At 36.6% G+C, this 18,790-nt stretch overlaps 1 protein-coding gene across 2 annotated transcripts in view; it reads right to left on the minus strand.

The window, feature by feature from the left end:
• Positions 1 to 18,790, minus strand: part of znf536 (zinc finger protein 536) — a 296,720-nt gene that overhangs the window by 253,503 nt on the left and 24,427 nt on the right. For both annotated transcript variants that reach the window (XM_038270835.1, XM_038270834.1), the window contains exon 2: positions 8,541 to 8,604. The gene's annotated coding sequence lies outside the window, so the exon portion shown is untranslated. The remainder of the gene's footprint in view (positions 1 to 8,540; positions 8,605 to 18,790) is intronic.

Consider the following 18,790-nt stretch of genomic DNA (forward strand, 5'->3'; position numbering starts at 1 on the left):
TACTCAAATTAAGGGTAAATACACTTATTTTAAGAAGTTTTGACTTATTTCTAGATGGGTTTTACAGTGTGTGAACCCAAATGACATTCCCAATACATTATTTGAAAGCTAACACCCTGTAGTTTCTGAATATATAAATAAAAATTGGGTGAGTAGAACACACGCTAAGCTGCATCAGTTCTAACATGATATGCTTTACAATAGGCATGTATCTACAGCAGTTCCAGAGCTGTGGGGCTTTGAACTAAATGTGCCAAATACAAAGATGTTGACACTTTTGTCTTGCAGGTAAAGAAACATACCAAACATTGCTGGCAAACAACTAAGGAAATAATAATTATTAGGAAGTAAATATTATCAAGACGCTAAGCATTAGCTATGACCAGCTAATGATGTCAGCAACCAGACATTATGAGCGATTTTCTCATCATAGAATATTTTTATTACAAATATGCTGGATTACTTTTAATCCCTGGGCCCTTATGGACGAATACACTGGAAAAACCATATAGAAATAAGTTAAAATTTCCTAAATTAAGTGTATTTTCCCTTAATTTTAGTAGATAAATTAGATACTTTGCCAATGGAATTAGTATTTTTACTCTTAAAATTAGATAATTAGATAATTTGCACTTGAAATAAGACCATGCAATAGTGTTTTCTGATTTTAAGTGGAATTTGTCTTGTTCCATTGACAAAATGTCCCTTTTTCCTCCTCAATCCAAGAATAAATGCACCTATTTAAAAAAAAAAAATGACTTATCTAGGTTTCAATTTTTTCCATTGTAGAGTATAAACAATTGAAGATTGGATTTATAAAAACGGCTTCTGGATGCCTTCAAAGGTATGTAGCTGTGGCTGCTTTGTCATGTTTACATTTTGACATGCTGCTATGAAAGCATGGTATGCTGGAAAAAAGATCTAGAAATAAGTAAAACTTTCTTAAATGAAGTGCATTAATTCTTAATTTCAGTGGGTAAATGAGATAGTTTGCCAATAGAATGAGCATTTTTTTTTTACTTAAAATAAGATAGTTTGATAATATGCACTTGAAATAAGACAATGCAATTTTTTTTTCATATTTTAAGAGTAAATTGTCTTGTTCCATTGGCAAAATGTCTCTTTTATCTCCTCAATTCAAAAACAAATGCACTTATTTTAAGAAAAAATTACTTTTCGATTTTTTTTCCAGTGTAAAAGTTTTACCGGTGGAAATTGCATTCTGAGCTATTAGTTGTAAACGCTTTAAAACACCAAAAAAGTAAGTAAATAAATTGCTTTTTGTACATGATTAAAGGCATATACGCCTGGTGAGTTAAAGTTTATTTTTCGTACAAAACTAAAGGGCTAAACTGTTATTGACTAGGGGTATGCTGGTCTGAACAGAATGTGTGGTTTGGCGTCTAACGGGGCAAACGATAAACAGAGATGACCGTTCTTTAAAGTAAGACGGCTTTAACTTGGAATATTTCTTTTCCCCTCCAACGCTGAATAAAATGCTTTATATTCTTGTCTGAGAGAGGACTCAATCGATCCACATTAGTCTGAACTGCCTCTCTCTCACTTTGAAAACTCAGGAAATCAGATTTCTGGGGGTGGGGGTTGAAAAATCGGTTAATGCATTGATCACTGTGGCTATATGCAAATCACATTTGCTTTTATTTTTTTTGTGCCAATCAATTGTATTAATTAACGGCTTCATTTTAACAGCATCTCCTTTGCACGCCGCTGTCGACCTCAAAAATCACCTTTACCTCAACAACCCCCCACACACATGTCCCTCAGCAGCCATGGAAATGAACGGTACATGGCAAGGACCATAAATCAGGAAATTCAATTTGACCATAAGCTCCAGAAGTACAGTAAAATATGAGTGCTAACACAGCACACAAGTAGATCATTCCTTACTGGTCATTAAATTGCTTATTTTACGACAAAAAATGGTTCACAGCTTAATTTATGGAACATGTCATGACATATAGCAGTTAGCACAGACACGCTTAAAAGTTCGACTTTTGCCAAAGCCAAGCTTGTTAGAGTAAAACAAACATTCCCCCCCCACACCCACCCCCATAAAGTTTGACACGTAGTCTTAAAAAAGTTTCCACACCTATTACACTTTGCATTGTGTCACATTATTTGTGAAGATTTTCAGTCATCCAGGTCATGCTTGAAAGGTTTAGGCCAGGGGCAGATTTAGGAAATTTGGGGCCCAAGGCAAAGACAGGCAGGGGCCCTCTGAATTGAGAATTTGTCCCTCTTTTCTTCTCCCTTTTCTTGTTGTTTTCCTCTCTATGTTTTGTACTTTTCATGCTGTTTTCATGCTAAAGGAATGAAAGATTTTTTCCAGGCTCTAAGCTCACTTAGCTGATTGCTCCTTCCTGTGTTTCCAAAAAGGCAAAAGGAAATAACACAGTCCTTCTTTTAACTGTAGACAAGCCATGATCTGCTTATCTATTCTCCATTTTTCATTTGGATGAATCATGACAGCAGACAAGATAGAGCAGAGCAGGAGGCGGGGTTACCAATCTACTTGCTCTGGAGAGCAGAGTTCGCTGCTTTTAGATGTTGTCGCCAAAGTCTCCACTAGTGGAAAAAGTTGCTAGATTTGGCGCTTTTCTGAAATGAAGGTACTAGGGGGTTCTGAAAAGTTGCTAAAAATAGCAGTAAGTTGGCAACACTGCTCTTTGCATTGGTTGTTTTATAGATGCTGGAGATCGGCCTGTTTTCCAGTGTAGTCCTGTTTCTCTGACTTTGACTGACTGGATGTGCTCTCTTCATCCTCTGACATGGGAGCTGGCTCAGAGCTTGTCTGCATGGCTGTGTGTTTCCTGGACGGGGCCGCCTTTTACAGCTGCTTTTCTATCTCTGCTTCTGTCTCCTTGAACCCCAGTCGGCCTCAGCAGATGGCCGCTCACACTGAGTCTGGTTCTGCTGGACGTTTCTTCCCATTCAAAGGGAGCTTTCCTCACCACTGTCACTACAAGCATGCTTACAGTGAGGGATTGCCTTTGAGTCAATGCAATCAACTGGTTTTCCTTAGAAAACTATTAATGAATCTGACTGGATGATCTGGTTGAACTGTAAAGTGCCTTAAGATGACTTGTGTTGTGAATTGGTGCTATAGAAATAAACTGAATTGAATTGAATTGTTTTCAAATGGTTTGCTGTTGTCTGTTTGGACCTTTCTGAACATGTGCAGCAAATGGACTGATCCAGTATGGTGGACACTGAAGTGTGGGGGGGGGGGGGGGGGGGGGGGGGGGGGGGGGGGGTGAGAAACACTTAATATTATAAGCGTTCTGATGGCATTTTAGCTAAAAAATATTTTTTATCAAAAACATAATTAATGTGCACAAATAAGGAATAGCCGTATTACCTATACATGTAATACATGGCCCAAGGCAACTGCCTAGTATTGCCTAATGGTAAATCCCCCCCTGTTTTAGGCAACTGGACGTGAAGTTTCCTAGAAGATGTTTTTTCTCTCATCCAAGAAGCAATGAAATAAATAACTGTAGGTGTAACAAAGAATGAGGGGGAGCAAAACGAGGCTCTGGTCCGTAGTGATGATGATGCTTCTCTTTAAATGTTAATGTCCAAAAATCGTGACAGAAAGAATATTTTTAGTATAGATATTGATGTTTAAAAAGGAATTGTAGGGGACCAGCCAAGGAAAGTAAGGAAATTTTGTATTTGTGATGTTTTATCACCTGAACAAAAACACATTAATGTTTGTAATTACAAAAAAAAAAAGGTTTAAAGGTTAACACAACTTTTTCCTTTTTTACATTTTTAGGAAGAAAGAATTATAAGAAAAAAGAGCGGCATCAATGTTTAAAACTCACATAAGCAACATCACTAGAGTGTGGTGTTAGTTCTCACATGTAAGAGGGATGGTGAAGGGGGGGGGGGGTGGTTAACCAGCCTATCCTAGCTGCCCCTGCCAGGATGCCGGTGTGTGGGATTAATAATAAACACTTTTTGAAATGAATTATTATGCCTAAAATGCTCTTTTGTGATTTGCTTTGAAGGGCATGTGTGTGCGTAAGGGGTTGGTGGCGGGGTGGGGGCTGGGGTGGGGGGGCTCGCTTGCTCATTTGGAGAGCTTTTCCAATTATACAATTAGTTTGGAATGTAGGCCAGCAGTTCCTTGTGCTCCTCGACCCTGGATCATAAGTGCTCTCCCTTTACTGGTTTGCCAGCAGGAGAGGAAGTGACGTCATCTAAAGGTGAAGAAATATTACGCATCGGAGGAGCGAAAGCCATGACAGCGACCCGGCGCTCCGAATGGGCTGATGTGTGAAAACCAATGGTACAGCACACAAAGCCGACGGGTCGGCCGGCTCTGCTCCAATCATGTTTGTTGTGATTTTTCGCCCACTGAATCCAAAGACTTCTACAGACCACCCCCATTTCATCAGGGCGGGCGAGTCAGCTGGTCTGGAAGCCAACACAAACGGCACAATGCGAACTACTGTCGCCTCCCTTTTAGTCAAAGAAGTGATATGATAAATGGATTTATGATGAAGAACAAATTGTTTTATAATTTGGCCCCTTTGTGAATGTCCCCTCGCTCTTGCCTGGCTGCTGTACTGGGTTTAATATGAAGCAACAACAACAGCCAAGTGCCATCTGTTGGCATGCGGATTTTCTGTAATCTCTCTTTACTGATTACAACAATGAATACACAAACCTCTTAAATAATTATCCCGCAATGTAACAAAAAAAAAAAGGCTAAATAATTATAATCATTAACTCCCACCAAGTCTGCCACTCCTCCAGTAAATGAAGGCTGTCATGGAGGGAGGAAGAGATAAAAAGAGAATCAGAGTTTTTTTCTCCTGCTTCCATGCCAAACGTGTCTTAATATACCGGCAGCTTAAAGAGAACACATGTGACAAATTTAACCCGATGCCACGGAAAAAAAAGCCGCCCATCCCCATCATAATAAGCAAACTCTCTTCTATTTTCTGTAATTAGTTCATTTAAATGTTCATATGGAGAATTCAGGGAGCAATCACTGGATGTCTTTTTGTTCAATAATGCTTTTAGCATCTTTTTGTCTTTCTCTAAAAATACTTTGAAACAGATTTGCTTTTTTCTTATTGTTTAAAAAAACATTTCATATCTATAAAAAGCCCCCGAAATTTTTTTTTTATTAAATGCAGACATTTTTTTCATTTTCTGTAAAAGTAAGAGACAAATTACAGATATTTACATCATTCTTTAGGTGAGTTAGAATTCATTTCTATATATTTATCTATTTCTGTCACAATATTCAAGGAAAAATCTAAGAAAATTGTGGCCCTCCAGTTTCTGGATGCCTGGGTGCAGGGCCTAATTTTCAGGGGGGTTAAGGGGGTAAGACCCCCCTTACATTAGTCTGAACTAATCATTATATTCCCCAATAATAAAACAATATTCTGTATCTATAAAATTATTTTTAACGATTATTGGTTTACTTTCTGTACTTTTTTGTTAATGTAACTAACATGAAAACTTCCCATCCTGTTACCAAGCATTTACTGTTTGCTGTAAGTTGGGACACAGTTGCTGATTTTAAAGACATGAAAAGATTTATACCCTTTTACCTTCATCGGAGTAATGTACCTGTTTCTCTTTAAAATAATCAAAAAAGTTGTTGAAAAAAAAAAAAGACATGAAAAGATTTTAATGCAATGTAAACAGCCCAAAATTTTTTGAAACAAGAAATTTAGACATATTTGTAGGAAAGAAAACGCTAAAACTTGAAAAAAAAACGTCAGATTTTCCTAAAAGCGATTTACTTCCATCTATTGCTTCCATATAATCACTGCTTTCTTCACTTATCATAAGAGTTAAAAAATATAAGAGAACAAATCTGTAAATTTTGCAAAGCAGCGCACCATGATTTTGTGTAGCTCAGGACTGACATAACGCTAGCGGGGGCCGGGGGCCCTAACCCCACCATGTTGGACCTACATTTCAGCCGGTAACTGAAGGCTGAAAGTAACTAAATACACTGTGGTTCCTAAACTTATCTTGTTGTTTCCTAATGTAAAAAAAATATATTTTTTAAGTTTTTACACCCCCACTCCTTCAACCACTCTTTTTAAATCACAAAACTCCCCCAATGTTTCGAATTCGAATTATCTTAAGGGTATTTATTCTACCGTGTGACAGAAAATAACGTTGCCATTAATATATATATTGTTAAACTACCACTAAAAACTGGTTATTTATTAAGTTCACTCCCACATTACCCCCCTCATCCTCTGGGGGGAGTGCCCGCCCCCTTTAGGAGCCAGATTATAGACAGCAGTAAAAGGTCCAGCTGTTCATTGTTCCCTTTTGAATGTCTGATTTTTAAAACCAATATATATTTTGTGGAGGAGCAAAATGTTACTATTACTTACTATCCCATATTAATGAAGACTACCAGAAAGAAAATGAGCACAAATATATTTTTGTTTTTAAATTTAGAAGCTAAATAGTGAATAAAATAAAAATGTCCTTTTCTTCTTCTTTTTTAAATCCTGCCTGTCTGTTAATGAGTCTTCAAGGACTGTCGCGCCTGTTTACACAACTCCCTCTTCATAAGTCCTCCAAGAGCGTGAGCGTCTGCAAGTTTGTGTCAGAGCTTTGTGTGAGAAATGGTGTGAGAATACGTCAAGGGTAGCATGTGTTAGCTCTGCTTCCAATATGAGATAAATCTGTGGCGCATACCTCCAAAATGACACAAGCCAACACGGCATGACTCACCCAAGCTATATTTGATGAATTAAACTACAGTCTGCTATACAACCGACAGTACCATGGGACATTTTAAATACAGACACCTATCAATAATTAGTAATAAATGAGTATCAATGAGTTCCAATGATGAATTTTACATTTCTCTATTTGGGAAATCCGGATGGCAACTAAAGCTCTAATGAGGTGTTTATAACTCTAACTTTAAATCCGAATGTTGTTTGCTTGTTTTTAGAAATGCAAAAGCTGGAGTTTTGTCAGATGAGCATATCCCATAGCCAAAACCAGTTTATCCCTTTAGTTTTGTAAGAAAAACAATCGAATTTCTTAATTTTTGGTGTTTTTTCAAGCCTATGACCTTAAATTGTTTTTCTTTAGGTGGTTTAAAGTATTTTTTGTACAAAACTAAAGGAATAAATGCAAATCTGACATCTTGCGTATGCATATTGACTATGGCTATGCTGATCTGATGTGTATGCTCATCTGACAGAACACCGTCCTAACACCTTTGCTTGATTTCTACAGAAATTCCTTCAAAAACTAAAAAGAACAGAAGAGAGAAAATTCAGCTTTTATCATTTGAAACAGAGGAAGAAAGGATATCAGATGTGAAAAGATGTATTCAGCCTTAAAGTGTGTCAGAAAAGAGACAGTGTGACTTCTGTGGTTCCTCTATGACAGCGATGATGATGAATATCACCTGCTGAACACAAACACCCAGGTTGGATGAAGCCGTGTATCAGAGACGTCCCCTGACTTGTCATCCAACCCCCCCATCACAGACACACGTGTGTTTCTATAAGTATCCATCACTGTGAGGGATGATGTGGACACGCTCCTCTACCTCCAGGAATAATACCTGGCACCTGTTCGCTGCGTCCCCTCTGTGTGCTAACCGGCTCATGCGCCTCCGTCGCGTGGGCGAGACTTTCCGCCACAACGCGTGTGTTTACAGGCTAATACTGCCGTCCCTTGAGGGCAGGGGTGTTAAACTGGTTCCAGAAAGGGCCGTGTGGCTGCTGGTTTGCTTTCCAACAAAGCAATAGCACACCCGACTCCATTCATCTCATCAAGTGAGTCCAGTCTTAACATGATGACTTGATGAGATGAATGGAGTCTGTTATTTATTTTCCTTTTTGTATGAAAGGAGTTGCTTTTTGTATCTCTGCTTCTGTGTTCTTGACCCTCAGTCGGCCTCTGCAAAAAGGGAGTTTTTCCTCTCCACTGTCGCTACAAGCATGCTTAGTGTGAGGGATTGCTGAAGAGTCAATGATTCGATGCAATCAGCTGGTTTTCCTTAGATAGAAAACTTTGAATCAATCTGACTGTAAGATCTGGTGAACTGTAAAGTGCCTTGAGATGACGTGTGTTGTGAATTGGCGCTATAGAAATAAATTTAATTGAATTGAATGAGATAAAAATTAACGACGGATCGCAAAATATCCTAATCCTGAATGGGTGAAGATGTGTATCAGTCCATATGATACAAGAAATAAAAGCTTTTATCAGGCCAAAATATCGAGCGGAGCCAACTTTCAAGGGACCAGCTTGCTTGGACGAATACATCCTGCGCCAGTTCAATCAAAATACTGTTCCTGCTCCAAAGTTAAGGTGCAGAGTGGGTAAATATTTCACACTAACAGGCAAAGCAGGGATGGTTTGCAATTACAAACATTGTCATAGCAAGGAAGCATGGCATAGCTTATGAAGAAGTTTGGAATAAAAGCATAAGAGTTCTGGTCTGTGGGTGTGACAGACACCTTTAATATCCTCCCCTTCCCCTCGATCAATGGGTGTGATGGTACCTGAACGACTGCCGGATGTCAGGAAGAGCGCAGACAGCTTGGCACAGGGTGGGACGACAAGAGCCTGCAAACAGAGCAAAACATGCAGGAAATTCAGTGTCACCTGCATTCCAGCCTTGACAAGCTTCAAACACTGATGACAGAGAAATAAACAGCCATTAAAAAAACCTACTCTGAGCCTCCGACACACAAAACTGCTTCACAGCACCAGCTTATTGAGAAATCATTTACACTTTAATAACAACCATATGGCCCTGTGTTAACCCATGCTTACATGTCTCAATCTTAAAACTCTGGAAAAGAGAAACAACAAAGTAAATATGAATCCTTGGGAGATTCCCAAACCAAAGAAGAACCTTTGGTGTGAAAGTGTTCAGTACACCTGGTTCTACCACTGAGGGGCCAAACATGAAAACAACATGTTCTCTTGGACGGTGCTGTGCATCAGAATGGCAGCGATTTAAATAAAGCTACAGTGGAAAAGCAAACTAGAAATAAGTAAAAATGTCTTAAATTAAGTGGATTTTGCCGTAATTTGAGTAGGTAAATAAGATGATCTGCCAATGGAATGAGTATTTCTACTCTTAAAATAGAATGATTAGATAATATGCACTTGAAATAAGAAAATGCAATTATTTTTTCTTATTTTAAATGTAAATTGTTTTGTTCCATTGGCAAAGTGTCTCACTCACCTCCTTCATTCAAGAACAAATGAACCTGTTTAAAAAAAAATGACTTTTTTTTTTTATTTTTTCCAGTGCAATAGGTTCACTGGAAAAACGATCTAGAAATAAGTAAAAACTTCTTAAATTAAGTGTATTTACCATTAATTTAAGTAGGTAAATTAGATAGTTTGCCTATGGAATGAGAATTTTTACTCTTAAAATAAGATAATTAGATATATGCACTTGAAATACGACAAGTTTCCTATTTTAAGTGTAATTTGTCTTGCTGCATTGGCAAAATGTCTCTTTTACCTCCTCAATCCAAGAAAAATTCACTTATTTCAAGAAAAAGTAACTTAGTTGGATTTCGATTTTTTCCAGTGTTAAGGTTAGGGGTTGGACCTGAAGCCTCTGCACCATCACCACGGTTACATCATTTCTGTTTCCCTGTGCTGAGATTTAATCGTATGTAAAGCTTTTCCAACTTTTATTTCTATATAAAAAACATATTTTCAGGTTTGAAATCATTATTTCCAAAAATCCTATGAATTTTTTTTTTCTTCAAAATCCACTAATTTGGAAAGTCTAAAAATAATTGGCTCAAGCCTTTTTTTTCATGTACAAAACTAGAAGTTATGGATTTATTTGCAGTTTACTAAACCTCCTATTTACATTTCATTTTTATGATTTTCAGAGGTTTGAATAAATGTTTACTTAGATTAAAACGTCTGAGGTTCTTCTGCATATCTGTGATCATCTGTCAGTCACAGTGTTACCTAAGGAGTTGTATTTTCAGTGGGGGGGTGTTTGTGCATATGGGGGGGGATAAAAATCCAGGTCTCTTTAATTTGAACCTTGAAATTAAACCCTATACACTGGAACAACGATCTGGAAATGAGTAAAACTGTCTTAAATTAAGCGTATTTACCCTTCATTTCAGTAGGTAAATAAGATGATTTGCCAGTGGAGTGAGGATTTTTACTTTTAATATAAGGTTATTAGATAATATGCACTTTAAATAAGACAATTGAATATTTTTTTTTCTTATTTTAAATGTACATTTTCTTGTTCCATTAGCAAAATGTCTCTTTTACCTCCTCCATTCCAGAAAAAAATGCACTAATTTTAAGAAAAAAATGACTTATCTAGATTTCAATTTTTTCCAGAGTGGATCTGTGAACGATGAGAGGCATACAGAGGCTGGCTGGGTCCTACAAGAGCGGGATGATCGGGGGGTAAGTGGGGGGCACAGATGTGGAGGGTCTGCAGGAGGGCCACCCAGATTTACCCTCCACTACTTTTTCAATGGAGCGTCAAGAGGTAAAACTCACACTCACACACAGCCGCTCACACACAAAGCCTCCATGTTGCCTTAAGTCACAATCTAAATTGGCTCCCAGGGGCATACTGACTACCTTGTTCACCAAAGGCATTGTGTATGTTTTCTGAGTGCTTAGCATATGCCGCTGTAACCCGAGATCCTCTGTCGCGCTCTTACTCTCTTATTTCTCGCCCGTCTCCTGTTTGCACACACAAAAAAACAAGCACACAAACACGCACGGCACTGCCAGGAGTTCTCTCCCCCTTCTCTGCTTTTATGTTTTATTCCCATCAGAAGGTTAATTAAATTCAAAAATAGTTTGCATCTACCTATTAAACCATGTTGCACCAACCGCCCACCAGACAGTCATCAACAGAGACACCACAACAGGCGGGGTCGGGAGGGGGGGTCTAATACGAGCAAAGTAGAAGAAGAAGAAACTAGACGGGGGAAATCTGCTCAGATCAGAGACAAGAAATGTCACGTCTGCTTTTTTTTTCTTTTTAAGTTCTACCATATTTTAATGGCAGTGTGGGAAACACTGCACTGGAAAAACGATCTAGAAATAAGTAAAAAATGTCTTAAATTAAGTGTATTTACCCTTAATTTGAGCAGGTAAATGAGGCAGTTTGCCAATGGAATGAGTATTTTTACTCTTAAAATAAGATAATTAGATAAAACGCACTTAAAATAAGACAATGCAATTGTGTTTTCTTATTTTAAATGTAAATTGTCTTCATCCATTGGCAAAATGTCTCTTTTACCTCCTCAATCCAAGAACAAATGCACTTATTTCAAGAAAAGATGACTTATCTAGATTCCGTTTTTTCCCAGTGGGCAATCACTGCAAAAAAAAAAATGAAATCTAAATAAGCCATTTTTACTTAAATTTAGGAGGTAAGTGAGACACTTTGCCAACGGAACGAGACGATTTACATTGAAATTTAGAAAAAAAAAAAAAATTACATTGTCTTATTTCAAGTGCATATTATCTAAGTATCTTATTTTAAGGGCAAAACTACTCATTCTATTGGCAAACTATGTCATTTACCTGCTCAAATTAAGGGGAATTAAAACTTAATTCAAGAAATCTTTACTTATTTCTAGATTGTTTTTGCAGAAAAAAAGGACACACACTGCAAAAATAATCTAGAAATAAGTAAAATATCTTAAATTAAGTGTACTCACCCCTAATTTAAGTCATAAATGAGACAGGGTTAGGGTTAGGGTTCTTAAAATAAGAACAAAAGTACTTATTTTAAGAAAAAAACACTTATCTAGATTTAGATTTTTCCAGTACAAATTTTCCACATACACTGTAAAAAATCTAATTCTAAATAAGTCAATTTTTCTTAAAATAAGTGCTTTTGTTCTTGAATTAAGGAGATAAAAGAGACCTTTTGCCAATGGATCAAGACAATTTACACTTAAAATAAGAAAAAACAGTTGCATTGTCTTATTTCAAGTGCATTTTATCTAAATATCTTCTTTTAAGAGTAAAAATACTCATTCCATTGTCAGACTCAAATTAAAAATAAATAAACTTGATTTAAGAATTATTTGTACTTATTTTTAGATCGTTTTTCCAGTGTAAAAAAAAAAAAAACGCTTCGTTGATGTCGTCATGATCCAAATTTCCTAAACGCAGTCAAAAGAAGAGCTTGCCAAGCATTTTCTAGAAGCAGATGTGCGCCGCTAGAAACGTTATTGTTCTACCGGGGCGGGGGGGGAGAAAAATTTTGAGGGAAAAATCTCCCAACACCTGATTGAATCTGGTACATCTCTGATCTGATATCAGGCTCACTGCAGAGTAATGAAAATAGCTAACATTTTAAGACAGTCTAACCTTTCCTGTGTTTACCTTATTAAAGAGTGTGTACCTTAACTGGTAGAGCAGTACACACAGGAGGCGAGGATGCAGGGGGGGGGGGACGTGTATAAAGCAAGCAGTGTTTAAGCAGGCGAGAGCTAAAGTAATAGGCAAGAGCAGTGAAGTGTTGATTCTACAAAAGATGCGAGGGGGAAAAATTGCACCTTAGTGTTCACACACACACACACACACACACACACACACATACATTCCTCCCCCCCCTCCTCAATCTACTCCCACAACACGGCCCGCTGCCTGGCAGCCGAAGTTAACATTTTCAGAGAAAATATTCCTTGCCTCCAATAGTCCGATGTAATTCATTTTCCATCTCTGTTCATTAATCATTGTTAAAATTAGTGATCCATTTCTTCCACTCTGCCATCTGCACTCAGCTTCCTAACAAACATGACACCTTGGTGCATAATAAAAGCTGACAGCTACGAGGAGGCCTTTCCAAATAGCTTTCTGCATATGTGCACCTCTGTGTCTTGATGCCGTTGTCAGACAAAAGTAGGTTGTTTGGACCACCCTTTGCTGGAGACAAATGATTACAAGTGCATGGACGTGCACGCAAAAATACACCCTGTTTTATACAGATACAGATATATATATGGATATATATGAACACGGACATTTTAGACCGTATATTTTATCAGAAAATGAAGAAAATAAAGGCTTAAATGGGTTACATCTGTGTGCACTGGAAAAACAATCTAGAAATTAGTACAAATTTTTAAATTAAGTGTATTTACTCTTAAATTGAGATAGTTTGGCAATGGAATTAGTATTTTTACTCTTTAAATAATATATCTAGATAAAATGCACTTGAAATAAGACTATGCAATTGTGTTTTCTTATTTTAAATGTAAATATTCTTGTTCCATTGGCAAAATGTCTCAATTCGAGAACAAATTCACCTATTTTAAGAAAAAATTACTTATCTAGATTTTGATTTTTTTCCATTGTAACTAAGATTCTAAACAAAATTACACTGCAATAAAATTTAATCTCAATAAGTCCTTTTTTTCTTAAAATAAGTGCATTTTTTTTCTTTAATTAAGGAGGTAAGTGAGACACTTTGCGAATGGAACAAGAGAATTTCCATTTAAAAATAAGAAAAAACAATTACATTGTCTTATTACAAGTGCATATTATCTGATTATCTTATTTTAAGAGAAAAATACTCATTCCATTGGCAAACTATATCATGTGCCTACATAAATAAAGGGTAAATATGTGTAATTTAAGACATTTTACTCCTTTTTAGGTGGATTTTGCAGTGTACAGCTACGACTCTGAGCTGAGTGTGTTAATATCTAAATAGGTTTGCTCAAATGAGAGAAGCAGACAGATCTGAGATGACATAAATCAGTGCGTTTAAAAGAAGCAGAGGGAAAGAGAAACGGGTGCAGAGATGTTTAAATGTGATGTTTACCCATACAAGTTTTTGGCTTTGGCGTCAGCGGGAACCGAGCTGTACTTTTCCATTTCCACCAGCCATGACATCTGTGTGTGTTTGCTGTGATATTGTATATCAGCTCAGCTACACCCTGATCACACTCGGCTAGAAGCTCCTTCAGCCTGGGGAGGAAACGATGACTGGAGGAGAGCAGAGGGACCGAGTCGGTGCTGGAGGAGGTCTCTGCCGGGGCCACGGAGGTCTCCACCTCCTTCTGACTCACACCGCAAACGCTTCTCATACGGCTGCTGGTTTATTCTCACATTACACCAACTTCTAACCTTTTTATTGGGATTTAATCTGAAAGACCAAAACAAGTGGAGATTTTTATTTCCTTTAAATTTGTATAAAGAGTGTTTAATATGCCAAAGTATTCATCCCTCGCCCCATTAATTTAAAGGTACATTCACACCAAACGCCAATGTGTTTTCAGCAGCAGTTTGCAAACAATCCATCGGCTTAAATATCCAGATTTACCATCAGATATTCCTAAAACATCCTTCCGACTAGTCCAAACTGCATTTACAAATGTATGTATTCCACTTTGATTTGGCAAAATATAGCTATTAATGTTTTATATTAGACTGTCAACTAAGCAAAATGATACTGCAGGCATCTGAGGGCTGCACCTATCTATTATGTTAGCAATCGACCCGTCAATTATTTTCTGATTTAATTCATTTAAAAGGTATGTTTTTGAAAAAAAAAAACAAACAAAAAAACATTTGGACAATACATACACATCCTCATCAGATGGTTATCAATTTTAATAAATTAATATGATGTGATTTTCTGGAACTTTCTTTGGGATTCTGTCTCTCACTGTTAGAATGTACATATGATTTAAAATTATAGATCGTTGCATTCTTTGTAAGTGGGCAAACCTGCAAAATCAGCAAAAGGTCAAATACTTATTTCCCCCAATGTATGTTTTATGTTTAGGTCTGTGAAGTTTTGTCCAAAATGCTGCTAAGAAGGATATTATTTCGAATGTTTTTGCAAATGGCATGTTTTATAGTATGTGTACCATTTCTCTATGGAGCAATTCAATTCCACATCCAAATTAGTCTGTAACTACATTAATCATCGGTTAATAATTTTAGCCCTTGGTTTCAGTAACTAATATTCAGTCTGGCTTCCAACAGCTTGCCGTACCAGTGGACATGGCTGTAAGGACAGAGAAGCTGTTAGAGCTGACAGATGATAGAAAAGCAAAAGATTTGACACAGAGACAGCTTCTTCCCTCAAATGCCGTCGATCTCATGAACACCCAGATGTTTTTACACCGATCCAACCATTTCGTCCTGTGCTGTAGAAACATGCCTGTACGGCAGACAGTTTTAAAAGAAATAAGTTTCTACTCACCAAGTTTTCATTTTCAATACGATTCTGGTATTACAGGTGTTGACTGATATTGATGTTGATCCGGTACAATATCTGGTTTATTAATTCCTGTTAAAAGGGAGTTTTTCCTCTCCACTGTCGCTACAAGCATGCTTAGTGATAGGGATTGTATTTGAGTCAATGAGTCGATGCAATCAACTGGTTTTCCTTAGATAGAAAACTTTGAATCAATTTGACTGGATGATCTGGTGAACTGTAAAGTGTCTTGAGATGACTTGTGTTGTGAATTGGAGCTATAGAAATAAACTGAATTGAATTGAATTACTAACCAATGGTTTTCAAGGTGGGAGTAATTACGAGGGGGAAGGGGCAATGTAGGAATGAACTGAATAAATGACCCATTTAAAGAGTGAATCCGACAAAACCAAAAAAGAATTACAGCAGGGTTATAATCAGTTAGATATTGAAATAAAAAGCTAAAATTTAAACTATTAAGCTTTAAAAGTGGTAATTTAATGGACTAAAGGATATATATATATATATATATGTATATATATATACATATATGTATATATATATATATATATATATATATATATATATATATATATATATATATATATATATATATATAGAGAGAGAGAGAGAGCTTTAAAAGTGGTAATTTAATGGACTAAAGGATATATATATATATATATATATATATATATATATATATATATATATATATATATATATATATATATATATATATATATATATATATATAAATAATTCAATTTCTGTTAAAATAGGTGACATGATGTTTTCTAGAGGTTTGCATCTATCCAACAGGTAGTTGGCTTCATACTCTGGGATACTCAGAAATGAAATGCTGTCACCCATTTTTTCCAGCCCATTTATTGGGCATTTACTCGTAGTTAAACAAGGCAACACTCTCCTGTTGTGGAGTTTAATCGCTGCATTGTTAAAAACGCTAATGTCTAATAGCTGCATTTCTCGGTTGGATGTGAAGTTAAGCAGGTAAAGTTGAGTAAAATCCTGCCTGTGCCCTTATGACTCAGAAATTTAGCACAAACATGTGATTCTCTGCTGAATTTCCTGCATCAGAGAACAGCTTTCACCATCTTAAATCAAAATCATTGAAAAATGCACCATGTGAATGTGAACACCGCTGTCAGAGCTTACTCAGAGTGTATCGGCACCCTCCTCCACGAACTGTCCCTTCTCACGTTCAGCACACACACATATGTGTGCAGTCTGTAGCACGCACGCCCACGCGCTCTCTGACACGGATCCAGTGCTGCGTTACACGTCTGGTTGTGCTCTGTACACACTATCAAACACCGTCAGGATCCGAGGAGGCTGAAGTGTGTGTTTGTGTGTCTTTGCTCCAGGAACAGCACATCAATCTATATAATGCTCTTAAAGAGAAGGCTTTTTCACACCACTGACTGCGAAGGACTAGGAGGGGCAGCGAATGGGCAGCTTTTAGCCCAACTGGAGTCCCTGAACACACACATGCACACAGCTCCAGCACCCTGACCACTCCCTTATGGTCTAAACACTCAATCATAGACAGGTGTGTCAGAAATGGACGCTTTATGACAACGAAAACATAACGGCTCAGCTCATCAAACATTGAAAATGCTTTTCAAACTTCTTGGTCAGATTCATACAGAACATTATTTTTTATCAGATTGTCCCAGTTTTAGAATCCTTTTCACTAATTAAGGTTTTTATTCATTAAGAACAATTTATTTCCTAAAACTTCTTTGCCCGATATAACCATACTTTCCCAGAATTCCTTGTGCCAAAGCAGGCCACATCCAGGTGCTACAGAGGGCCAACATGTATTAAACGTTAGTTTAATTATCTACTCTCTGGGTTTGGGCCTAGGTGTTGTTTATGTTTGACCCGTCCCTGAGATCTGCATTTTAGCTTCCACTGCGCAATTACATAATATATAAGCATGCGGACAGCTCCACGTGGAAAAACATCGCAGACGGGTGATAGCTCCTACCGGTGAAGGCTCACAAGTTTACAAGTTTACAGTAGGCATCGTATGATTTGGCCAATACAATTCACTGTGATCCACAGATGATGAAAAAAATGCTGTTAGTCATGAATGACACAAGGCTTTGGAATGTTGGAAACAGCCGCGTTTATTACTTCTACGTACACAGACAGTCAGAATATAAAACACGGGGGGTGGGTGGGGTGTAAAACCTGAAAAGGATGCATCACATTGTCACATTTCTGTATAGAACATACATAACCACACCTGCAGGCTGGAATCAACCTTTGGGGTTACAGTATATCCTGGTGTTGCAGAGGAACTGTGTGTGTGTATATATATATATATATATATATATATAGAGAGAGAGAAAGAGAGAGAGAGAGAGAGAGAGAGAGAGAGAGAGAGAGTTTCATCATTTACCTATACATATATAAATATAAAAACTATATAAAAATATATATATATTTTGTGTATACAGTATCTTTCTCTCTATCTCTCTCTCTCTCTCTCTCTCTCTCTATATATATATATATATATATATATATATATATATATATATATATATATATATATATAGTGTAATCATTTACCTATACATATATAAATATAAAAAATATATATATTTTATGTATACAGTATTTATATATATATTTATCTCTCTCTCTCTCTCTCTATATATATATATATATATATATATATATATATATATATATATATATATATATAGAGAGAAAGAGAGAGAGAGAGAGTTTCATCATTTACCTATACATATAGTGTAATCAATTACCTATACATATATAAATATAAAAAAATATATATATTTTATGTATACAGTATTTATATATATTTATCTCTCTCTCTCTCTCTCTCTCTCTCTCTCTATATATATATATATATATATATATATATATATATATATATATATATATATATATATATATATATATATATATATATATATATATATATATATAGCTAACTTATTAAAATAGTAATAAATTGGCAAATTAAATTAAAGTCCAAAGTCGACCCATTTCTGTAAGTCAACGTGCCAGTTCTTCCGCTCCCAACTAACTTCAACACTCTTCAGTGCGGAGGTTGGTACCTCTGGATGGAGCCGTTTTTCAGCGCTACCTGCTGGAAACTCATCAGGAAAATATTTAAAGGGAGTTGTGTTTTCCACAGAGATACACAATGGTTGTACCTCAGAGCTTTACCAGGAAGCCTGAACCTCTCATTATTTTGTACTTTTTAAATAGTTTGAAACTTTTTGGGAAAGGGGTCGCCTGCCATTGGACATCACTACAAAAAGATAAAAAGTAGTGAAATTTTGTACTTTGAAATTAAAGTGACTCCCTGCTTATACACACAGTGCAACGTCACCATGCCTAAGCAAAGATCAATTAGTGACAGTTTGCAGGATGCTTAGAAACTAATGTGTTGAATGGACACAGGAACTTGCCACAATGTCTATTTCTCCCCAGCAAATGTAGGAAAGACGTGGCACCACTGCAAGGCCAGACATTACTTATTGTCAAGGATCAGGAAATCTGCAGGGTTTTTATTTTAAA

Source organism: Cyprinodon tularosa, unplaced genomic scaffold (assembly GCF_016077235.1).
Source record: "Cyprinodon tularosa strain WSP-4 unplaced genomic scaffold, ASM1607723v1 ctg78, whole genome shotgun sequence".
Lineage (NCBI taxonomy): Eukaryota > Metazoa > Chordata > Actinopteri > Cyprinodontiformes > Cyprinodontidae > Cyprinodon > Cyprinodon tularosa.